The 26,124-nt window shown below is 37.1% G+C and overlaps 1 long non-coding RNA gene across 1 annotated transcript; it reads right to left on the bottom strand.

Annotated features, from left to right (window-relative positions):
* Positions 1-6,466: 6,466 nt before the first annotated feature.
* On the bottom strand, positions 6,467-25,916 carry LOC129784640 (uncharacterized). Its single transcript, XR_008747626.1, has 3 exons — positions 25,840-25,916; positions 10,420-10,507; positions 6,467-9,339 (listed from the first exon to the last, which is right to left on the bottom strand). It is a non-coding gene; the product is annotated as an uncharacterized LOC129784640 (long non-coding RNA).
* Positions 25,917-26,124: the final 208 nt, after the last annotated feature.

Below are 26,124 nucleotides of genomic sequence, written 5' to 3'. Positions count from 1 at the left end.
ATAGCAGCACTAATTCAGCAACAAAATAAGAGGCTGGTAGGTTACTATCATTTATTTAAAACTGAATTAAGGGAGATTTACTTCAAAATGTAAGAGAAACTTTCATATGAAAAGAATAATTGAGGTTGGAACAGATTAGGTCTGGAGGTTGTGGAAAAGCTTTGTAATTTGAATTTTTGAATTACAAGTGAACCAGGGTACTACAGATTAATAGTTCGAATGGAGCCAAGTCTGAGCTGGGGCAGCAGGATGGAATAGATGGCCTCTTCAATCCTCTTCCTGCTGTATTTTCTCTGATAATTCTATACGTAATGCATTAACTTTTATTTCCTAGTGGACACTTTTTCATTTGTTGCTGTGTCTCAGACTGAGGCTAGAAGGTGTTTTTTTGTTGTTGTTTTGTGGCACAGAACGTAGAAGAATGTGCAAAACCACAGTGCCAGATACAGCAACTATCTCCCTGAGTGAAAAGCAGCAGCTAATGCTTCTGTGAACATCTAAATCAACTAGCGACCCCTGTATGTATAATTTCATTTCATTTCATTTCATAGGACCTGATGGCTTTTTATGATTTCTTTGAGACTCAATATCCTCCTTGTAAAAATGACATAGAGAAAGAATTTAGTTAGGGAGTTTCTTTTGCAGTGCATATATGCTGATATTTGAGGGAGGATGTTATGGGATATTTGAGGAGTCTTGTTGGACTTCACGAGTCATATTACGGGGCATTTTAAGGGGATTGCAAGAATGTGCAGAACCTACTATGGGATGTTTAGGAAAAAGGACAAAGGTAGGGGCAGGGATCAAGGTGGATTGGGAGGAGCAGGCATGGAAACTGAAGATGAATTGGAACTAAAAGAGGGCAGGTCACAGGTAAGCAGGTCAGTACTGTTGTGTGGCCAAGCCCTATACCTGGCCTCTCCATTAAACTCTATTTCTACCTACCATGTGCAAGCACGCTCTCTGTCCTCTGTGTGTGTGCATATGTATGCTTGTGCACATGCTCTGCTACTGAACTTCAGGCTGGACCACCTAGCAAATACAAGGACAGCATCTGGACAGGCCCAAGGACTGAGCAGTTGACAGCATGAATAGAAGAATTCCAGTGATGGATCCAGTGTATTTAGGGTTTAACTGTACTGGTGAAACAGCAAAAAAACAACCACAAAATGTCTGAGCACCCTATAGGCCTCACGTTAATCTTTCCCTGCACTGAATATAAGCACGAGTGTGGTCAAAGTACAGTATGCAAAGAAGCTTGTACAGTTACTAAAATTATGCGTAAATCAATAGAAACATGTTATATACTTCAGGTTTATGGCAATATCTTTAGTGTCACTACAGGCTCTACTTTGATCTGATTACAAAAGGCTTGAAATAGTATAAGAAAATACTTAAAATATGCTCAGTAAATCTATGGGAATAGGTTGTTACCTAGACAACTGACTCACCTGCAGCGCTAAAACCAAACAAGGAGTCTCTCGCAGCTGGAAGAGCTGTGACTAATGAAAATTCTTAGGGACTTCTATTAAAATTGACACTTAAAATGTAGGTTCTAGATTTGAAACATGAAAACATGCCAAAAAAGAATGGTATGACCAGTGGGTAGATAAAGTAGTTTTAATATTCTATTTATAGAATTGATAGCTTTTCTTTGAAAAATTTTTGATGCTGTAAATTATATTTGCCTAGTATAACACTCCTTGTTTTCTGTTATTCTCACTTTGTCCTAAGACAAGGAAAATCCTAAACACCTTTTTGCAAGCTACATGCTATTTTGAAGTCCAGTGTTTTACACTTCACTTTTTGTGTAGACTGAAAAGTCAAAAATTTCTGTGAGAACAAAATATTCGTCCAGGGGGCAAGAGTGCCATGCAGACACAAAATGTGCATTATAAGGTATGAGGGGTCCCCCTGCTGGAATTTTACATTATTGCAGTCCTAAGATAAATGCACACGAAAGATCACACTCCATAGTTCAAGCTATTTCTGAAGCATGCTGCAAAAAAATTAAGAAATCTGCTAGTCTAGTTGCAGTAATTCTTAGAATGTTGCAATGTGCACCTGTATGGAAGACCATAACCCTTGTCACAGCCATTTCTGAGGAAAATATATCAGCCACATTCATGTACATTTAAGCTATTGCAGAGGCATCTAGATTTCAACTCCAAGGAGAAGTTATACAAGTTGTAGTACTTCTCAGCTACCATTTTCAAGGAATCCATGCAAGTTGAGCACCGAAGATATGCCAGTCAGAGACCTAGCATTTGGTCTTTAAGGGTGTTATAAAAGCCTATACAAAAACAGGCTCAACTTCCAAGTCTCCTTTCAAACTACTCAAAATCTTAATCTTAGAATTTCAACATTACGATGCTAAACCAAACAGTCCTTACAATAAAAGGGAAGAAACTTAGGAATGTATAAAATGGTCAAAAAGCAATCATAACTGGAACACAGATGCGTAAGAACACGCAGTCTTCAGGAAAAATACAAGCAAAGTAAGGTAACATGGGTAAAGCTAATCTGTGTCAAAATTATTTTCTAAGCAAAATTGTAACAGAGATTCTCCTGGCATAGTGCCACACACGAGATTGAAAATAGAAACAGAGATACCCTGCCCATAATGCTATTAAATAGAGAAATTCTGCTGGGAATTGTATCATGAAGGGAGGCAAGAAGACATAACAGAAAGAATAAACAAAAGTAGTCAAGTAAGTAAGATTGCTTATAAATTAGTTTATTGAATTAGCTGAACTATGGACTTCAGCATTCTGAAGGTGGAGGTGTCTTGCAGTTTCTGATAATGGTAAGGAATGCACTAGCAGCGGATCCAGAAAAGCTGAGAGGTGCACAAGTGTTATAGCATGTGCTGTCCAGTGTCTGAGTAACACAGGTACAGCACAGAACTGACTGACTCCCTGTGATGAGTATCTGGCAGTATATATTGAATTAAAAAAAAAATGAAATAGTATGCATTTGAAGCAAAGATTCAAGAGGAATTCTTTAAACTGTTCTGTGCATATCTGAGTTCTTCCAGACAATGATAGTTCCTGAAGTGCTTCTCCACAAACACCTACTGATATAGAGCAATTCATGTATTCTCAAAGAATTTTTGTTGTAAAATAGGAACATCAGATTTCACCTGCATGTTTCAACAGACGAGGCTGAGGTTTTCCCTTTGTACGCATGGCCCATTCCATACATGTACAACAGCTTCAGTTTCATTTTCCTCATTTTATCGTGCCATTTCAGGGATAACCTGTTCTCCTTCAGCAACAATTTGTGGTTTTCTATTGTAATCTGACAAGTGTGATGAAATATCTTACAAGGTCTCATTTCCTGTTGGATACTGGCTGTTTTAGTCATTTCAGCATGCACAATTTATGCAGCAGAGATGAAGTGGAAAGAAGAGAAGAACAGAAAATCTGCTGGATGCAAACAAAAAGCCCTCACGAAAGATCTAGGCTTAACACCGTAATTCAGCACCACTTTGATGCCTTTTTAAGGAGTTGTTAACTTCACATCAACCCGTTATCAACAAAGGTTTGTTTCTAGGAGTGAGGAATGTGAGGAATGCATTTCTAGCATGTGGGGAATAGCTCTATTCTGCCAATGGTGAAGAAGATCTTGAGAAAATGCCATTTAAGCACTACCTGTTGTTTCAAAAAACATTTTGCCTGCTTCCTATTCAGCAAGAAAATGTCTTCTATTCCTTTTTTCTTTTTCAGTCTAAGACAGCTAGAGAAAAGATTTGTATTTAAGTTGAATTCTTTGCAGCAAAAAATAGCTTGGAGAAGTCTTTAGGTCAGTACTTATTACATCTAAGGTGTGCAACACAGGACTAGTTTAGAGAATAAGAAACCTTATTTCCTGGAGCATTTCACAAAATGTCAAAAGGAACATACTGCAGCAACAGTCTTGGCTGTTTACTGGGTAGTTCTTATCTGAACTATTATCAGTGTACCTGCTGAGGTTAACTGCCAGTTACTTCTTTTCCCACATACGTATAATATGAGTTTTGCAATATTCAAAAAGACTATTTCAAATTACGGTCCACTCCAGTCTATTAGACAAAATATATTCTTTATTAGACCCATTCAGAAATATTCCTAAAGTTATTAAAAAAAGGCAAAACCACACAACCCCAAAAAAACCCTAACAAACCCCTAAAAGATAGGGAAAATTAAGTTTTAAGTACCACTTTAGGAAAACACATATTTGACTTTTCTTACAGATTAGCGGTTACATATGTGGATGTAAAGCTATGTAGGACAGGATTGGTATGTCTTCCTAGAGAGCAAAAATTTTGAGATCTTGGCCTTCTAGGGTTAAAAATATCAAGTAAGAGCAGGAGAGATGCTCTGCCACAATAAACCATCAGTCATGGAGCCTGCTAATATCCCTGCACCTACAGGGCAAATGAATGCAGTTCTAAGGCATACTGGATCCTCAGCTGGCCTTTAATGCTCTTTTGGCTTCTGTGAATGCATTTTCCTCAAATGGGAACAGAAGTACAGAAACAGGAAGGGAAACGGTGTTGCCTCATCCCAGCACAGATTCACTTCTTGTTCGAACAAGGTTAGGGCATGCACTAAGAGGTAATAGCAAGTAATTACTCAGGTGTCTGAACACAGCCTAAAAGAAACAAGACCACAAGTTCCATGGAAGATTTATCCACTTGAAGTACAGAATAGGCCTTGTAAATACTAAAGCTTTTGCTTGTAAATTCAGCCTTGTAGTACTAGTTAATCTGACTTTTAATCTGACCTTTACTAAAACACATGGGACACTATTGCATTTTAATTCGTTAAATATAAAAATCAGAATATCCATAAGTGGTGAGATTCACGCCCTAATTCACTAGATCCAAATACAGACGAAAACTATTTCCTGACTGAAACTACTGTGCACTCCTCTGGAATGCATATTCTACCTTTAACATATTCAAAGAAGGGAAAACAGCTGCTATACAAAAGGGTATAGAGTGAATATTGGGAGCTGCAAGGTGAGACAAGTATGAAGATGAATCATCAGGAATGCTTTGCTGAGCCTTTGTAGCTGTATTCCCATTTATCTAGAGCACTCAAATGGCTAAAAGCACAACGACCATGTGACAGTTTCAGATGCTGGCAAATTGCCTTCAAAGTTAATCATTTGACCTCATATTCTGTAGCTCTCTCTGATTACACTGTTGGGCTTGCACATTCCCAAACCTTCAACTAAAGTCTCTTTCTCTGTGCTTTTGTAACTCATTCAATTAATTTTAATATCTCAGCAATGCTTCTGGCATGATGTTCCAAGGTAGCCTTTAGTCAAATTGGTGAAATTCAGTTTTGATACATGGGCTATGAGTGGAAAATTGGCTGGGCAGGCTCAGAGGGTTGCAATTAACAGGATAAAGGGCAACTGACAGTGAGGACCCAACAGTGTTCCTCAGGAGTCGGTGCTGGGGACAGTACTGTCGATGAAAGTCTTTTCTAATGACTTGAACAACTGAAGTGAATATACTCCCAGCAGGTTTGCAGAGAATATCAAACTGGGGGGAAGGGGTCAGTACACTGGAGGGTGGCGAAATTTCGTTCAGAGGAATTTCAATAGACTAGAGATATGGACTGATCTCAAGTTCAACAAAAGCACAAGGAAAGTCCTGTACTTTCCTGTAACCCCGCTCAGCTGCACACACTGAGTGCTCTGGCTAGAAAGCAGCTTTGCAAAATGGACCTGTGGTCCTGGTGGGCATGAAAATGAGGCAAGGTTGCACCCTTCCAGTGAAGAAAACATACTGGCCTCTATTAGCAAATGTGGCAAGTAGGTCTAGAGAAATGATTATTCCCCTTTATTCAGCACTTGTGAGAACCCACCTGGAGTACTTTGTTCAGTTTTGAGCTTTCCAGCACAAAAGATGATACTGTCATTTTTTTTGTACTGTCATTTTGTCATTTTTATGTACTGTCATACATCATTTACCGAACTCGGAGCAAGTTCAGCAAAAGGGTCACCAAGATTATTAGGGGCCTGGAGCACAAGATATATGAGTAGTGACTGAGAGAACTGGGTTTGTAATCCTGAAAGAAAGAAAACTAAAGGGAGATCTACAACCTCTTAAAGAGAGAGTATAGAGAAGATAGAGTCAAATTCCTTTTAGAGGTGCAGAGTGAAAGGGCAGTTGGCAATGGACACATATTGCAATAAAGGAAATTCTGACTAGTAAGAAAAAAACATTCACAATGAGGATAAAAAAAAAAAAATTAAAATGTGTCCACAGAGGCTGTATCTCTTCATAATGGAGATACTAAAAACTCAGCCAAATGCACCCCTGTGAAACCTGCCCTAAGGCTGATCCTACTTTGAGCAGGGACTTGGACCAGATGACCTCCAGAGGTCTTCCCTCATCTGTTTTATTCTGTTAAGAAGACAGAGTCCTCTATAGGTTAATTTATTCCACCTCTTGCACAAGTCCCACTCTCTTCATTGCCTAGAGAAGCAGCATAGAAAACTGCTTCTATAACTGCTAACTTGTAGATGGTAAATATTACACAAAATAAATTCATCTTTCATCCAGGAAATTGCTCATAACAAAATCCCTACACAACTAGCTTTTTAGTTATTTAATCCCCAGAACAATTTATGAACTTAAAAGAGAAATCCTGGAGAAAAACAAACTAAACCTTACATGAGAAATATGAAGATTAAGAAAATGAAGTAGCAACAACTCCATAAAAATATACTTTCTTGTATACAAAATTCATTTCAGATATATGAACCCATAGGCTAAAAAAATTCTAAGCTAAACTCCTTAGTCTATATACTGAATATTATAAATGTGTTTCAGAACACTCAACAATGATTTCTTTAAACACCAGCTTTTGAATGGATCCATTAGGAGATGGCTTTGGCTAAAACCCTCAAACTCTTGACAGCTGAGATTGATCAAAGAAAACGATGATCAATTTGAGAATAATAGGTTTATTTTAACTGTTAAGGTGATCTTTTGGGGGGGCAACTAAATAAGATATGTTAAACAGACTGATACCATAAGTCTGGATCCTAGCCCAAAGCTACAATTGTAGCTGTTAGACATCATCTGAGCTACTCATTGTAGATTCCTTTTATATCAATAAACAAATAAACATTTCAAGACATCAGTCCTGAGAGAGTGTCTAAGTGCCAATAAATCACGTTCTGGAGTTGCCAGTTTACCTTCACTGATTATTAAGGAAGCCTCAGATAACTAAGAGTAAGGGCATGTAACTGTTTTTGGTCAGGAGTGTGTTTCTAAAACAGATCTCCTGATCGTAAGTGAGGACAACGCCTTCATCTGCATCTCAGAGTCATCTTGCAGCCTGTGAACTGAATTCCTTGAGAAGAAAGTAAAGCAGAAGATGCATTCCAAGATCACAACTGAATACTTCTTTGATCATTATTTGACAACGAGATTACAGTAAATCAGGAATAACCCCTCAAAATTTGCATAGTGCAGATCTTCACTCAGAATTACTTGTTTTGGTTCTAGAGATTCATTCCTATTGTTACCATCATTTTCTAATTAAGACATACTCCATGACAGAATTTTAGACCAATATGTTTACAGAGATTAATCTCATTTTAGGAATCCAGTCACTAACAACTCATTCATGTTTAAGACCACTCATTTCACTATGGGGGTACAGCTGATCTAGTTTTCAGAATCAGATGTCACTGAAGCTCTCAACTGATTTTGTGATTTAGAATGTGTCTACATTTATTGAAAAAAGAAGAAATATTGGCAAAAAAAGTTTTATCTGTAAATATTAAAGGATGTACAGAGGCCTTCTATTGACTTTTGGAAGGTCCCCAAGAATGTCATATTAATGTGGGTTTTAAGAGACAGTGGCTTCCCAGATGATGATTGGCAAAAGAGTTTTTTGGGGTTTTTTTTTTCCTTCTCAGGAGTTCTTAGTTCTCATGTTTCCCACTTTATGGGGAACTTGAAAACAAAGTAAGTTTCCTAAGACAGACAGTGCAGAAGACTATGATCTCTAGCTCTGACTGTTCATCAGTAAGATCCTGTCCTATAGGCATGATAATAATTCTAGTGAACTATTAGACAAGTGATTAAGCTTCATTTCAGGATGGACCAGTCAATCATGTCTACCAGACTTGAAACAGTTTCAAAAGTTGCAGCCTCCTGGTATACAATTCAGATGAAAGTGAATGATAAATGAAATGACTGAATCAAAATAATTTTACCTGCTGGAAATCTCGTGGTGTATCACAGGAAACAGATGGCGGCAGAATTCACTGGTGAGACATTTAATAATTAATTTCCATATGACTTTGTTGTATGTTTATATTTAAATTACTGCTGATATATTTGTTAGCGTTTGCTTCAATTTTTCAGGGTTTATTCAAGTTCTGGTGTTCCTCTTAACTTCACTCCATCACAAATTTGTATAATAAACCAAGATAGCTACATTTAGTAAAGATGTACTAAGTTTTGTCATATGACATTATCATTTTAATCCAGCATCACATAATTTACAAATATATTTTTTGCTACTTTTAGTATCCAGTGGAAAACACACACAGCAATGGTGCTAGACTTTGTAAGTTTTTCTGTCAAACTGCAGAGGCCAGTGAGGTGGTGATGCAAAATCCTGTGCCTTTAGTAAACTAAAATCTACATGACATAGCCATGAATTTCAACTTGCAAGATCCCCCAAGCTCAACAATTGACAAACACATTAGTCCTACATGAAAGATAGCATTTTGGGATGCAGCCTGGAGACCAAGTTTGAAATTATGAGTACTGTGTAATACCACACCTTGCCACTATTTAAAAGTTGTTCTCTGGGGTCTTGAATCCCTCCACTGACCAAATTAAGCAGCTGGCCTAAGGGTTACAAGTCTTTCTTCCATGCTACAAAGCCCAGTACTACCTACTGAGCTGGGCATATAGCAAGGAAATGGTCAGGGGTAAGACAGAAGGAAAAGAAACTACATATGTCAGACTTTATCTCCATGTAGAGTCATGAAGTGTGGGGTAGGTGTGAAATTTCCCAAGTCTCACTGTTATATCATCGTCAGAGAAGTTCCACTTACTGCCAGGAAACTCACTAATGGAATTCAGTGAGTTAAAAAATAAGAAATTAAAATCAACCCAATCCCAGTCTGGAATTTACAGGAATGCAGTGCACAAACAATTGTTCATTTAGTGAAATGGAACTATAAAACAAAACAAAAACTGAGCTGGGCATTAAAAAGCTTCTGCAAGTTATTGTAAAGTGAGGCATCTAATTTATAGGAAGGGTGGAGAGTATTTTCCAGCTGCTGGTTAAAGCAAAACCATTCAGTGCTGCTCTGGAAAAGGAAAATGAAAGTTAGGAATTGTACATCATGATTTTGCACAGTGAAAATCAAAGTCCGTTAGGCAACTTGAACTATCTAAAGCATAAGAAATTAGAAAGTTTGCTATATAAATTGTTTTAGCTATGTACATATAGGAAGATTGTATATAACTATCCATGTCACACTACTGACATTGCTTTCAAAGCCCATGGTAAAGCTGACTAAACATTTATTACACAGACATAAGTTTTCCTACTTGGAATTAAGGTTTGTGTGTTTTTTGTAAAAAAAATGGAAGCTTTTTCAACCTTGTTTGTTGGTTCTCTTACTACCTTGAGGCTGTTTTTATCAACAAGTTGTGACTTAATTTTTAAGACCTCATTTTCCCCTAGTTCAAAAAAAAACAATCACTATAAAAGTTTGGTTTAAAGAATTATAACAAATGCCACCCTCAAATCTTCTTGCAAATTAGTTTTTTTTCCCCTGTGTAGTAAATCAACAGTGCAACTAATATTTTTATGTATGTGCATATATTTACATACATACACATCAGTTTAGAATATCTCACAATTACATATTTACCATTTAAAATATCTTCCTGAATTCTGATATCAGCAAGAATGAAAATGAAATCTCATTTTATCTTCAATTAAAAGACAGGTAAATCTGCTATTTCATAGTGCTTTGAAAGATTCTGGATTTGGGGAAAACGGTATTTGTAGTTAACTATGAAAATCATAAACCTTTAAAAATACCTAATAATTAAATGCTATTTCAATTACCTCTTCTAAAAAACTTGAACAACTTGGTGCTAAAAATTTAAACTCATTGAAAGTGCATTTGTTATATATTTTCTATTCAGAAATAAAAGTTTCATACTTTAAGTTTCTAGGTTGTGTGAAGTCAGGTATAGTTTTCCAAGGCTAGACTTTATAAAATGCCTTTCCAATGATGGTGCATTTTCCCATAAGTACCCCATTAAAAAAAAAAAAAACAAAAACAAAAACAAAAAAAAACCTAAACTTGTGATTGTTACTGCAAGTCAAGACAGAGCTCCTTAGTACGGACAATCTAAACGCAGACTATACATACCCTCTAAATGTCCATTTCTGGGAACTGAAAACAAACTGGCTTTATTCTGTCCACATTTGTTACCTCCTCTTCCCATTCAGTACAAGAACTGTAAAGAAACAGAAACTGCAGAGTGCTTGATATATGTACCAATTTTAAAAGTATCTTCTATAATTTTGCCATCTGCAAATGATTAACATTAAATTTCATGAAAATCTCATTAATTTAACTCAGTCTTGTTATACAATCCATGGGTGGAGGCAGTCCAAAACTCTTTAGTAACAGTTCCCAAACTACCTTGGTTCACTTACCACATTGTGAAAAATCTATTTTATCATACTAATGTACTTGCCTTGGGTGCATTACCCTTAATTTAAGCATACCTGCATAAGCGCCATAAACCTAAAATATGTTAATACAAATGAGGCCAGCACTGTTTGGATTAGGAGGCTGCACTGTCTAAAGCAGAGGAGAGTTCTGACCTTAGGTCTCCTGCATTCAGGTTGCAGGTTTATTCACTGGGTGTTATATAAATATGAGTCACTTGCTATGAATTTTTAAAGAAATGAGTCCTACGTTTTCCCAAAAAACATAATGAAGTTGCTGGTCTGCAGGGACTTTGAATTACACTGTATGGCAATAAAAATGAGGCATTTGGGTTTTACTCCATACTCAGATATTTTCTCAAATCTAGATAAAAATGGAAAACAGAAGCAGCAGTCATTGTAACAGAAACCATTTTAGATGTTTCCATACTCTTCTACTATGTTTTTATAGATGAAAAAAACCCTAATTTCTGGAGTTGTACGTGAGAACTGAGGACATTAAATTTTCATTGGAAAAAAACTTCTCATTTTATAATGTATTATCCATTCTTCCTGGTTGCCCCCCTTTCTTCTTTAATCTTCAAGCTTTCCCATGCAATAATTAGTAATTAACTATGAACTTCTAAAAGGCTGTGAGTCCCCTAGACATTTCCAGTGTCATTCACTGTATAAATGTCAGAAGTCATGTAATGAAATTTTCCTGCAGGTGGGTGGAATCTTGTGAATAATAGGAGTTTTTTCAGGGTATAGATTAATGTATATTGACCAACTATTACAGTGTACACTACATATATATTTGGAGGGGGGGGAAAGTAGCTGTAACAGTAGGCAGTAATGTCTACTTCTGTAAAAATTATTCTTTTGGAATAATTCCAAAAAGGATTGAATTAATATTGGATTCATGCATTATTCACTTAGTTCAAAACTTCAATTCTGGAAGTCTTAGAAATGTTTGATTTTCACAGAACTTCAGCTTTTGACATTTATTTATTCCAACCATTTAACGTTCACTTGCACTCTACTAAGCTTGTCCAGCATCCATCTCATTTTAAGCGTGGCACAGATCCAGCGTCTGAAACTCCCAATGGAGCCAAGCAAATGCTTTGGGAAGACAAAATGGATCAGCTCTACTTTGGGAAGGCAAAATGGATCGGCTCTCCAGAGAAGTCAATGAAGTCTGCTTTCAAAGCATATCTGGGGAAGAACAGCAGTGCCTCTTCCCCTTTGTAATAAATGAAACACTTATTCTTGAACGGGAAGGCCATACATCTCTCACATCGCCTGTAACTGCCATAGTTAGCAGTCACGAGGGCAGGCACAAGACTCAACTAAACATAACAGCAGTAACACAGGTTGGATGGTTATTATGGTCACCCCTAGTTGGTACAGCCTTGCTTAATCACCAGGTTACAGTTTATTCTAAACTGAGGGACATTACGCATGTTTCTGTCTCTTTCTCTGTACACGTACCTTTCTTTGGCATAGGGATACCAATTTAACATAACAGTTAGCATTCCTACTTGGATGAGGGTGAAGTTCTGCTACGGTATGTCCAACAGTTTACTCCAGGTCAAGTTCTCTGAGCGTCCCTTCTGTCTAACTGTCAGAGGTCCTGGGCTGATCTGCTACAGGGGAATGTTCAGGAACACTGAGCTTTGGTGCAGGGAGCTCATAAGCAATGCTAACAGCCCACACTGTGAAGGGCTCTGCCTTAATTCCTCCAAATCCACCAACTCACGTCCCACATTTATATGTGATGACTTAACCCACCACACCACATGCAAACCCCCATTGTCCTGTGCCCTACATTAGACATACTCTGCCGAGCCTTCACTGCACAGGCACACAGCATCGCATTTATAATCCTGAAACCACAATGAATGAGAGAGGTCAATTAACGTGAACACATTAGTCAGTCAGCAAACAACACAAAACAAGTAATAAACCATCACTCTCCTCCCCATGTGGATGCGGTAGTCTCAAGAGATGCCCAAGATCAGCACCAGCATGCACCAACAGAACACAAGTGTACCAATGATGAATGAGAAGATTCAACAGACAAGCAGTGCCTGCTCATGTAGACTCTTCATGTTTGTAACCTACACTGTAAAGCAAAATAATTGTTCTTTCTTAATAATTTCCTCTTGTAATCAATCACAGAATTATAGAACGTTGAGGTTGGAAGGGGTCTCTGGAGGTCATCCAGTCCAAACCCCTGCTCAGGGTTTGGCTCACCTACAGCCTGTTGCCCGGATTGTTCAGGTGGCTTTTGAGTAACTCCAAGATGGAGACTCCGCAATCTCCCTGGACAACCTCTGCCAGTGCTCAGTCACTCTCACAGTAAAAAAGTGTTTCCTGACGCTGAGAGGTAACCTCTCGTGTTTCAGTCTGTGCCCGTTGCCTCTGGTCCTGCCACCAGGCACCACTGGACAGAGCCTGGCTCCATCCTCTTTGCACTCTCCCTTCAGGTATTTATATACGTTGTAAGATCTCCCCCAAGCTGTTGCCTTCTCTAAGCTAAACAGTCTGAGCTCTCCCAGCCTTTCCTCATAGCAGAGATGCTCCAGTCCCTTAATTGTCTTACTAGCCCTTTGTTGGACTCTCTCCAGCATGCCTCTCTTGTACTGGAGAGCCCAGCACAGGACACAGGACTCCAGATGTGGCCTCGCCAATGCTGACTAGATGGGAAGGTTCACCTCCCATGACCTGCTGGCAGTACTGTTCCTAATGCAGCCCAGGGCACCATTAGCCTTCTTTGTCACAAGGGCACATTGCTGGCTCATGGTCAACTTGGTGTCCACCAGGAGCCCCAGGTCTGTTTCTGCAATGTTGCTCCCCAGCTGGGTGGCACCTACCATATATTGGTGCATGGGATTGTTCCTCCCCAGGGGCAGGATTTTGCACTTCCCTTTGCTGAACTTCATGAGGTTCCTCTTGGCCCATTTCTGCAGCTTGATGAAATACTTTTGGATGGCAGCACGACCCTCTGGTGTATCAGTGCTCCTCCCAGTTTGGCATCATCTGCAGACTTGCTGACCAGGACTTTGTGCCATCATCCAGATCATTAATGAAGATGTTGGACAGGATTGGAGCCAGTACTGATCCCTGGAGTCCTCTGCTAGTTACTGGTCTATGACTAGACTTTTTGCCACTGACGATCATCCTCTGGGGCCAGCTGTTCAGTCAGCTTTCAATCCACCTCACTGCCTGCTCATCCAGCCCATACATACAGCTTCTCTATGAGGATATTACAGGAGACTGTTGAAAGCCCTACTGAAGTTTAGGTAGACAAGATCCACTGCTCCTCTCTCATCTACCAACCCTTCAAAATCCTTCACGTGGATTTTAAAAACTGTCTCTTTTCAACCTGTATTAACCTATTTCTTTCTTTATTCAATAGAAAGCAATGGAACTTGCTGCGTGTCGGAATCTAGCTGCACCTGCCAGTGACACCTGTCCTTCAACTGCAGGAGTAAAAGCACACAGCTCAATAAGTAGCAGACACTACCAGTCTCTAAGGAAGAATGCAAAAATTTCCTTTTTTATCTTGGTCTCTCATTCTACCTAGTGTTTCAGATCTGTTTTGAAGCAGCTGACTTCTCCAGGAACCTTTGTGCCCTTCTCCAGAACCTCTGTGCCCAGCTCAGGAGCCCAGACTTCACATTAGGAATCATGTAAAGATACAAAATATGACAAGGCATAAGAGGTTTGCAGAGATTTGAAAATCGGTAGTTTTCCTATTAACAAACAAGTTTTCTCCTTGTTTTCTTCTGTTTCCATATTTTATTGGCTTTTCTGCTCTTTTATTAATTCTTTCCCAAAGCAGGAATTTCATCTGCCAATCACAAAACATGGGAGTTTTTTTATGAGATTTTTAGCGTTTTTCCACCATTTTAATATTCCTGTACAACAGTATAGGTTTTTCATGTATCTTGTCATAAACGTCAGTCATTTATATTTTCAGTACTGAAGTACATGGCTAACTCCTATGTTTTAATTGCATTTACCTTTATATAAGTGACATTCTACAGAACTGGATGGGAATTAAACAGTTAATTGATCAGGATCTTAATTTAACATTTTGAATTATGAACTCTACTGAATTGTAGAGCTAATTAACAGATTTTCCAAAAACTATTTCTGTATTATTTTCTGACAGAATTGAGTCAATTAATAAAAATTAAGTGCTAGCAGGGCTTAGATCCATGCATGTTTTCATAGAAACAGGGTGAGTTCAAAGCAAGTTTTAAGAAAAGGTGCAAGGTTAGACATGGCCATAATTTTCCAAAGAATTGATATTTTTTTAATATTTTATTATTAAGAATGATTTTCAGAGACTGCATGATCAGCAGTTCCAGGAAGCCATGTCTTTTGACAGTGCCTCAGTCTGGATGCCAAAATAATGACAACTAAAACGTTTCACATTACAGTATTAGTAGAGAGATTACATAAACCACAAAGCTCTTCCAAATGTGAAGTCAGGAATACCTGGCACATCAAGCTTGGCCATTGCATGAAAAATTGCACACAGAAAGAAATGAATGAGAATTCTAAAACAGATGCATAAACCTCATGAATAGAAACCAGTGGGCATTAAATGCTATGGAAGGAAATGATACCAAAAGTGGTAAGGCTTAACCATTCTCAAACAAGGTTCAGGCCCAACTAGAATGTTTAACTAATCCAATAGTTTATTTTAATTAGGGAGTGATGCGATTGTAAGAACATCTGAAAAACAGGCAGCTTTTATTTTACTGTCATTTTCTAGCTTTCAGATCGGAACTCAACCTGGCTGAGTTAAAACATTCTCAAGGATGTTTACTCTAGCCCACACCTTATCAAAAACATATAAACAAACATTTAAAATCACCAACTTCAGCCTCCAGCCCTGGCGCATATTGTATTGCGTTACATTTTACACCAACTTATAAAGCTTGTATGTTAATACAAAATATACCTTATCCCTACTCCAGTTAGAAAATTCTGCCAGAATCTAAGAGCTCCAGAGGCTGGGAACATTCAGAATGATAATTAAATATCAGTATGTTTTAAATGGTCTCCCTATAGTGCAGTATCCCCAAAACAGCTGTGCTAAGTACTCTGGAAGATCTAGCCCTAATGAAATCAGGAAGCCATCAGTCCTCTGCACTGTTTCCCTAAATACAGGGACCTTTCTTCAGCTTCCTACAAATATGAAGTCACCTGACTTGACATCTGAGGGGCAATGTCTTCAGAACATGTCCACAACTGTCATTCTCCATAACCTACCCATGCCACCTAATGATGCCACTTATTCACAGCTTCAGCACTCAAACAATACCTTGTTTTCAAAACAAATAAAACATTGGTGTGCAATCCAAATTTAATCACATTTGCCTTTTTTCTATACTAAAACACAGGATGCTGAATCAAGACAATACTGACGGCCAAATAAAATAGAATTCAAACCCCATAATCTCAATGACAGGTTCTTAAATCATCATTGGCCTTCTCCGTTCACCTTTTGTATTCTCATATATCTAATGGCCTAAGAGTCACAAAAATATTACAACCTGTTAAGAAATTTCACTTAAGCTGAAAAGTGAGAGAATTTAATAGATTTTTTTTTTAAAGCAACGTGAATTTATTAGCCATGAAACATCAGGTACCTTTAGCTGTCACAAAATACTAGTGTTCTCTCCCCTTCCTGGTTAAGTATTTTAATTTCAGGATTTGTCATTCTAAGCTATGATAAATTTGCAGGACTACCTTGTGGAAAACAAAAAGCAAAATGTACAGCATGTAAACATGTCCATGGTTTATACCATGCTGCAATTGTCTCCACTAAGAATGATGATAGGAAAGAGTCTCTCCATGTTCACATTGCTGAGTCTCCAGGGAGCTCGCTGCTCCTGGCTATGCTACTAATACAAGCTCTCACATAGGTTTCTGTACTTTGCTCTGTAACAGTATTTAGGTTGCTTTCTGCAGATAGCAAGCCTTCTGTTAAATTCTTACAAGTCAACACAATCCTAAATTTCCCTATGGACACTATCCGAGAGATAAGAATTAAAGTACTAAAAAATAAAAGTGATTGCACAAAGGTCACCAAAATAAAAAGTCTTGATATCCAGATCTTCCAAGGTCCATTTTGGTATCTTAAAGATGATTTATAATCTACATTTATACCAGGCCTAACAAAGGTTAATAATTTCCTCACTATCCACATTCTTGAACAAGTGAATGTAAATTTTTTTGAGAGCTACGATGCTATCATTTCATTTACAGGACTCGAGTTTTAAATTCTAAGCAGTGAGGTTAAATGTTTAATTTTCAATCTTTCTGGATTACTTTTCCTGATCAACAGGAAATTACTTTCAGGTGTGGCTTTCACTTTCTGCAGATAGACGTTATACAGTAAAGTGTGCCTTTTAAAAAAACCTAGTTCACACCCACAACACAAAAAAAGGGGGTGGGGTGGACGGAAACACCTCTCCCACACACATCAGCCCCAAACTGAATGGGATCTTCTAGCTCAAGGAATTCTTGTAGTTACACAGCGATACTGACAGTATTCAATTACCTCACTTCGAGAAAAGTGAGGTAATTGCTGCTGTCTCCTTTGGCAAACCAGCAGAAAGGGGCCAAAACACAACAAAGACTATGGTTCTTATGTTCAATAAATATTCTGTCAAATATTTTTCTTTAGTTCATTCTTTTACAGGTCTTTTTGTTTGTTTGCTTGCAAATGTTTTAATTAGAAACACAGCAGAGCAAAAGTTTTACCACATCACTGCTGAGCATCTTGTAAAAGGAAAACCACAATAGAAAGAGAAAACATGAAAGGAAAAATGCTAGAAGCATTTCAGGTGCCTAGCCCCAGTCACTCCTAGAGTTGCAGTGCATGAAAGGAAATGACATTATCCTGAACTGTGAAGCCTAATGTTGAAAGCCAAGCAGGGTGGAAAACTGAAGTGTTAAGTTTTAAAACACAGACATCTATCAGCCACCTTTCAGGCCAAGAAAAATCTGTAACTCCAGCAACAAACAAGTAGTATTTATGCTTCTATCAGTAAGATAGTCTAATATTAAAAAGAAATTAAAAAAAAAAAAATCTGGTATTGAAAGATTTGTAGGTTCAAGTAAGATCATTTACACAGCTAGAAAAAGTGATGCTTCCTCTTTTTATTTTCCTGTTGGTTTTTTTCCCCTTCAAAAGAACATATTTGAATTCCTATGTCAGACAAATGATTAAAAACATTCAGAGGTGAATTGCAGAATCACAATATGGTTATTTCATTAACCTTTTGAGAAGGAACTCCCTTTAGTAAACATAACATGAAGAAATACCTTTGAAAGCTGACTTGTTTCACTTGCAGCCCCACTGCACTCCTTCCTCAAATATTCTCTCCAAAGTGGTCCCAATGAATTTTCAGTACAATGAAATTATAAAAAGAAAAACCATGATTTAGTCACAAGATACTACACAGCAATCGTGCATCTTTTACTCTTTAGTCTTCATCTCTCAAGAAGCCACAATGGGAAAAGAAGAAATGAGAAGACAAAGACAAGGACCACGGGCAATTTTCATGCGGCTCTCCTCCTCCCCTAGAATGCTTCTCTAAATTTTTACTATGGAAAGTCTATTGAAGATGTACTACATATTTTCCATTCTTTACTGATGTTGAGTCAAAAGCAAAGGTGAGACTGAATGCCACATGAAAAATCTAGGGTACCACTGTTTACAGATATTTACATTAATATACATAACATGCATTTTAGAAACTGAAACTTAACCAGCACAGTTCCCTAAACACAAAGTAAAATATGTTTACCACCATCCAGTCTACTTAAAACAAATTTACTCAGTTCAAAGGGAAACCAGTATTTTCAATCTTATAAACAGGATCCACCATTTTAGAATTTCAGAACTATTCCTTTATATGGTTGGTTGCTGAAACTGAGTATCCAACTATTAAGCTGTTTTCTGTGCTAAATGTTAAGAAATGTGTAGTGAGGTTTGCACACAACTTCAGTGGTCTAAAATCCCATTTTTGAAATTCAAATCATAATCAGTAAATTATTACCTTTCTTATTTTTTGTTAGGCATTGAAAACTCGACAGGTGAATATAAACGAATCCATAAGATTTAGGTTAACATCTGTAGCATCAAGTTAGGTAGCCAGGTGGCTCACACTGAAGGGTGTGATCACAGTGAAATGAGCAATCAAGCCCAAAAACGTTCCGACTTCCAGCACTATACTGTTCCTGGTGTCCCCTTTGCCCTATTACCACAGTTCTCTATCTAATCCTGACGTAGCATTATGCTAAGAAAGTGGTGCCCTGAATTATACCCTTCCTTAGTGCCTGCATGTATCTTACGGTAAATATTTAAGTCCTGTATCCAGAATCTACCGCTGCAAAGATGTTCATGAAACATCTCCAAGACAAGATAAAATGAGGCCTGTCTTACCACACCCATTAGCTACTTATTCGCAGAAAAGTGGAAAAAATTGCCTTTAATTCCAGATGTTAAGTTCCTTATTACGATTCCAGAAGAGTTATGAATGGTACATAGAGAACTGACATTCACTAGCAATAGTAAAGTAAAATTATTAAAGATGGGCAGGTATTCTGTAAAGGGAAAAATTGACAAAACATTAGAGATTAAAGATACAAATACGATCTTAATGAGCTTTCCAGAGGTTGGATGTTAGATACCTACAGACTTTTAAAACTACAAGTCAATCCATCCAAAAAAAACTTTAAAAAAAATGGTGCAAAATCTTTTCTGTTTCCACGTTATGCAGTGCTTAACATTTGGACAAACCAACGCGAAGAAACTTCAGGCAGCAAGATGAAGGGTCTCAGATAGATAGGAAATAACAAGAACAGTACAGTTGGATGCTAGAGTTACTTTAAGTTTTAATGGGATTTAAAAGCCCCAGGGACAAAATTTAATAAAAACAGAATATTAGTATTATTAAGACATTTTCTAATTTGGTAGGGATTAGCTCTCTTGGAAATTAATTCTCCCCAGTAACTCCAGCCTACAGTGAATGAAAAACTTAATGCTGATAGTCCTTGGTGCAACTTGAGGAAGTAACATACGTGTATGTGTGTGATGTATGTTGTATGTTTGTGCGCATGAGTTTGCATTTTACATTTGAAGGTCAATATAATACTTACAGAACTATAAAGTTAGATGTTCACATAGAATGGGTACAGTTAAACTTTTTCACTGTTATGTTCAATGCCACTTATACAATTATAAATCGCATGGGGTAAATTATATGAAATTCTATATCCATTATGTAAATATAGAAGACAGTATTTGTTCATACTGAAGAACACTGGTTTTTATATTTTATTACCTGATGTGAATATTTACAAACTGCTAACTATAAAGTTGTAAAATAAACTCTAACAGTTTGTTCTAAAGACTTCAGACATGTATTTTTTCTCTGTTTAAATAAAAACTTTAAAATGTGGCCTCTGCCACCCCCATATAGCCTCTCTATTGCCTGGAAATCAACATACCTGAAGAGATGGAATAGTGAAAGAAAGAAGTTTCACTCTGCATCATCTGCTGAGAGGAGGTGGTCAGAGATTTGTAACAGTTGGAGAAGAGCATTTAAAAGGGACTGAGGCAGCTGCCAGAATGTACCCCAGGAGCCCTACAGAAGTGCACAATCAGGAGCGGACATTATCCACAAGGTAGGCTTTTTTGATTTTCTTGCTCATTTTTCTAGATGAAATCAATTTATTCATTTAACTTCTCCTTTTTATTTTACTATTGTAATGCCCAATGAGTTTATGACAACAAAATCTGACTAAAATATAAACTTATATTTAGAAGTGATCACTCTAAATCATGTTACAAGTTACAGGTAAGAAAGAAGGCTACAGGAATTACTACACAGCAAACTGCTAGGGGAAAAAATATTCTTTTTTATTTCATTATTTAGTAGGCAATAGTTTACATTTATTCAAATTTACTGCAGCAAATAATGCCAGTTTTCTAGATACTGTGGAAATAGGTATTTCAGAAAATCAGAATAGGATATTTAAAAAAAACATACAACCATTTACATATTATATGGATAGTATAAAAAAAGGTTGTCTTATATGATTTTTTTTCCTCTTTATACACTGAGTAAACATATTTAACATTTAGAACTTATTAGGCCTATCACAGCACATCAGTAAACACAGAGTAAAAGTGAACAAGCAGAAGCAATTGAGTGCTTGCATGACTTTACAAAACTGTAAAACCACCCTGATTCTGTTAAGACTTCTGTCTTCTTACTTTTCCAAAACTAGACAATGTATTGCCCTGGGAGCCACTTCTTCCTCTTAACTGTCTGCCTTATTGCTACATCCCTTGGTTATCGCCGCAGCAGCAGTCATCAGTGCTTTCAAAGCGTGCAGTGGAGTACGCTTTTAGAGGAGATTGAGAAACTGGTAAGTCAATGTGTAAAATATTGCCACAATTTATAGATGTCATTTTCAATCTTTCTTTAGTTTAGGTGCAAGAAATTCCCAAATGCATAACAATTGCCTGGTTACAATTTTTTTTTTACATTATTAAAAAATTATGAGCTAGATACCCGTTTTGTACGAAGCCAAAAACCTTACATTTAGATTTTTCAATGTGAACTCCTTCTGTTGAATATATGACATTTATGTGCCTTCCTGAGAACACATCCTCCACACAGAAGTCACGTATTTTAGAGCACACAGTCATCTGGGGTTCCTGCTAATTGGCATCAACTGAAACCATAACACCACAATTTACTATGACTTAATCCCACTCAAGGAAAAGGGCATTCACAGCCATAAAGTTTTTGGTACAAATACTCTCTGAAAGTGTTTTTGGAAATCAGCTATATGAAAAGCATGTTTCCTTTCCCAGTCTGGCTTCTTTTGTGGCCTGCCCTTTCCCCAGCACCATACAGACTGAGCTCCCTGGAATAACTGAGAAAAGGTGAAATAGGTATCGGGCAGCTATTTCTTCCATTTCAGATAGGCTTGGGAACATACGAGCAAATTAATCTTCCTCACACAACCTCATGAGATACATAGTGTCCTCTATGAAAGTGGTCATTCATACACTTCATCGTTAAGTGACCAACTGATAAGTGAACTCTTTTATTAATTGTTTCCGTAATAAGCCTGGTTTTGCATATGCTTAAAATTTCTATACTGATGTTTTCTTTAAGAACAAAAAAGGCTTTTCTTTGGAGTGTGAGGAAATGAGCAACGAAGATTTGTGTTTCCCTGAGCAGATGCTAAAAGCAGTAAGTAGAAAAAGATACATACTTGACATTATCTCATTGTAACAGCTCTACCTTACACAGCCTGTGCAACTTGTTAAAAGACTTTCACATTAGAATTATGACATACTAAATTACAGCTTTAAATGATAAATCTGACTGTTGAGTGTTCAGTCCAAATTCTTTTCCCTGAGAGGTTACTTACGGAAATAATCTTTTTTTTTTTTTTTTTTTTCCTATTATTTAAGTTATTATGTTACTTTCACACGAAAAGGTTTAGGTGCTTTTTTGGTAGTCCTGCTGTTTAAAGTGGAAAATTAGTTGGAATCAATCTGCTAGCCTGGAAACTAATCAATCTGCTAGCCTGGAAACTATCAGCACGGCATGCTGACGCAATTTCAGTCAGAAGCAGACCCCACAAAATTAGGGCTGGGGTGATTTTACATGCTATTCAGTACATGCATGTACTTTATATGCACAGTTCACTTTCAGTCCAGGTCTGCAATGCCACAAAATAAGAAAGAAGGTACTGGGTTGAGAGTGTGCGACTGCAACAAAGGAATTCACTCAGCCCACTTCCAGCTCATCTCATCAATGGAGCTTCTAAAACACAACCACGGAACAAAGGGGGAAAAAAGTCATCGGCCTCTCTTGTATTTCCATCTTCTCTAAGACAGAGGGAGCTCCCCTTCACCAAATACGTACTGCGATTGTGAGGAAAGAGCTGCACACTCAGTCTGCTGTCTTTGGTCTGAATTCAAAAGATCTGCTTTTGACTCTTGGCTTCTTATTGACTATTCCTTGTACACTCTATATTTCCAAGAATGTCAATAGAATTCAAAAATGCAACATATATTTCCATTCCAAAACACAGATCTACCTTACGAAAGCAAAAATTGCAACTGGAAATGCACAGACAATTCCTGATTTTCAAATAAATACCATCTTTGCAATGCATATTACTTTCTATAATTTTTGTACTAAAAAATTTAAAGAGCAGAAGAAAGTGGTGAAAAGTCTTTAAGAACTTAAAACAGACTCTGGCAGTTGAAAAACATACCATTAACTGAGACTTAAGTGCAAATTTCAGAAACCACATTTGTCTGTATTTATTTTTTGTCATCACAGGTTGGATATGATAATGCTGCCATTGTTCATATAGTGCATGAAATTGCTGAGTTTTTCAAGAAAGCAGACACTCCTTTTCAAAACAAGAACATTTTTCTAAGAGGAATGTATGAAGCTCATGCTCAGCTCAAAACTTGTGTAAGTATAATTTTTTTTTACACCACATGATATTCAAGTCAGATATTCATGGTTAATAAAACTGGTAATATGTATGCTGAAAATGTGAGAGAAAACTTTAAAGATTACATTTTCAAATAATGAAAATTAAAACATCTGTATGCAAGTAATGACAGGCATCTTTCGCGCTTTTACTGACCTGTATGATACAGGCAGTTTTAAATTCACATATATGTATTTGTGGGCATATTTTGAGATGTGATGCCTAAAAATATGGCTAAGCCAGTATTTAACTTGCTTCTCCTTAAAGACTGCACCAGTTCTACCACAGAAGTACTTACTATTCTCACTAAATATCAATGTCATGTGCTTTGTTTCAACTACTTATGACTTCTGTCAAGACAAGCTAACGTAAAGAATTAGCTGCAAATTGTATGCAAAACACTTCAGGAAAATATTAGGTCTGCATTCATCTTATTTCAGCTCAGTAAACTACTTAAACATATATGCTAATAGTTAATTCAGTTGGGGTCAGCTTAAGAACTATTTACAGAGGGTGAAGCCTCAGATTAACTATAGCTTGCCTTGCAACTAATGCCTATGCCATGCACCAGATTTGCTAATTAACCTGCAGGAGAACAAACCTAGGCATACAAATGTACACCCTAACACACCCTTCTGTGCTGCTGTGGAGGGAACCCGCTGCACTTTACTGCAGGAAAGAGAGGTTTCCAGGGCTAGACATATGCCTGAGCAACAGCACATAAACACTGAGCTCCAAAACCACACTGCTGCTTCTGACCTGGCTAGACCCTAGAACAAGATGGGTACAACAAAGGATAATAACTGGTGGTTACTTAAGCACTTTTTTTTTTTTTAAATGAATTAACATAATCACATAGGTACATGATATGTCAAACGACCACCAGTTACTCTGAAATCAGTTTCCTTCAAAGACAGCGTACATAAACAAAACTAGTATTGTCACAGAACAAAAAAATCCATAGACCCCTTACCTTGCTTTGAACATTGACATATTTTTCTCCTGATCTCTTTGTAGACATAGCAAGTGTGTGCTACACTACCTTTAGTATTAACATATTTAGCAGGCTTGCATCTTACAGAAGCATTACAAAGCTCTCAGTCATGACCATGTCTATCAGAAGGTACTGTTTTCTGAGTCATGTTGAACTTCTATTTACTTGTCACTGTTCAAACTAAGTTTCTTTTGTTTTCCATTAAAATAACAGCTGAAGTCCAGACTTAACACTACCCATGAATCTATAGTGAAAGACTGCTTCCAAAAAATGGATAAATTTGTGGCCAAGGTAAGTAGGCTGTTTTTTTTCTTCCAGCTCACTTTAAGGAATTTTAAAGATACAGATGAGTTTCTTATACAAGTTATACATTGCTGATCAAAGCTGTATGAATCTGTGGGATCGTGCCACATTACCAAGCACTACAGATTTTCACTCATACAAAACCTTTCAGCCCACATCCATTTTAAGCTCAATCATCGTAGGCTTTCTAAAAATATCTAACTTTAATTCAGCACCAAAACCTATACCAGTCTATGCCTTAGTCTATGCCTTTTTAGAAACACTTTACATCACATGGGTAAGGATTAGCCATGCAACTGATGGCACCTATTTCACCTGGAACAGCAATGATCATTTTATACACCAAAGAACACTTGAATCTTAACTAAATTTCCTAGAAGTATTCTTCATTTTTTCTTAAATTTCTTTTGAATAAATTATTACATGCTTGTTCACAAGTCACATTTTGCTTGCCACAATACTGGATGTCATTTTTTATAAGACAGCTAATAAACACTTCTTGACAATCTTTTTTTCATAGGCAAATGATCACTGCACTTGGCAAGAGATCCATGCACAATCCAGAGAGATACTTCAAAGAATTGAAAACTACTCATTCAAAAGAAGAGCAACACATTAGCAAAGTCAGTTTCCATCAAATACTTTAAGGATCTATATCATGTCATGAAAAATTATCCTATTTTTCTAAAAATTAAAGGAAGTATATACATATAGTTCCTATTTAAAAATATAAACTGCTTAACTTATTATTGTCAAGACATTTTTTATAAAGAACTATAATAACTTTAGCCTTAATAAAAAGGATGCAAAAGAGCATGTAAATATATTTGTGTGTGTTCGTTTTACAAAAAAAAAAAAGGGGGATATTTTCATAAAATAAATATCATAAGATACAGCCCTCAAAATCTTCTGTCCAGGCTAAAAAGTGAGCATATCAGTTACACTACTTAATTTCACAGTACATTTATCAGTTATGGGAATATGAACCTATGACAGCCTAATGCTTTTCCAACGCACATCTCATACCACACATTTGCACTGCTGCATCTACCACTGCAGTTACAAAGCTACCTAGCTGTTCATGTGTGAAAAGATATGCTTGTTTCCACAACGCTGTGCTGCCAGGCTTCCACAACCATTCATGAAGAATTCTGAGATTTCAGTTTGATCATCCAGATGTAAATTTCATATCTATATCTCTCTATATATAAAACTAACAACTGCATTCCATTATACAGACAAGACCTAAATAGTGAAACACCTTTAAATACTCACATGGTATCTAATAGGCGCTGGCAGCACTGCGTACTGGCACATTTTTCCAAGCAGCTCACTGACTATTTGAAAGCCTGTAAAAGAAGATAACATCTATGAAACTGACAGTTTTGAAGAAGAGAAAGAAGGGGTACTGTGAATGAACAGTGTTTCATAACATCTTTTGGCATCGAAACAACACTCATTCCTGTGGTTCCAGATTTCTAGGCACTGGTTTTCAACCTGCCTCTTCAGATAACACAGATGTTAAAACAAATCAGGAGACTTTGCAAAACATTCTAATAT

This window comes from Falco peregrinus, chromosome 5 (genome assembly GCF_023634155.1).
Source record: "Falco peregrinus isolate bFalPer1 chromosome 5, bFalPer1.pri, whole genome shotgun sequence".
NCBI classification, from domain to species: domain Eukaryota; kingdom Metazoa; phylum Chordata; class Aves; order Falconiformes; family Falconidae; genus Falco; species Falco peregrinus.
Note: the sequence above shows the minus strand (reverse complement) of the source record. Positions and strands in the feature narration are given on the sequence as shown.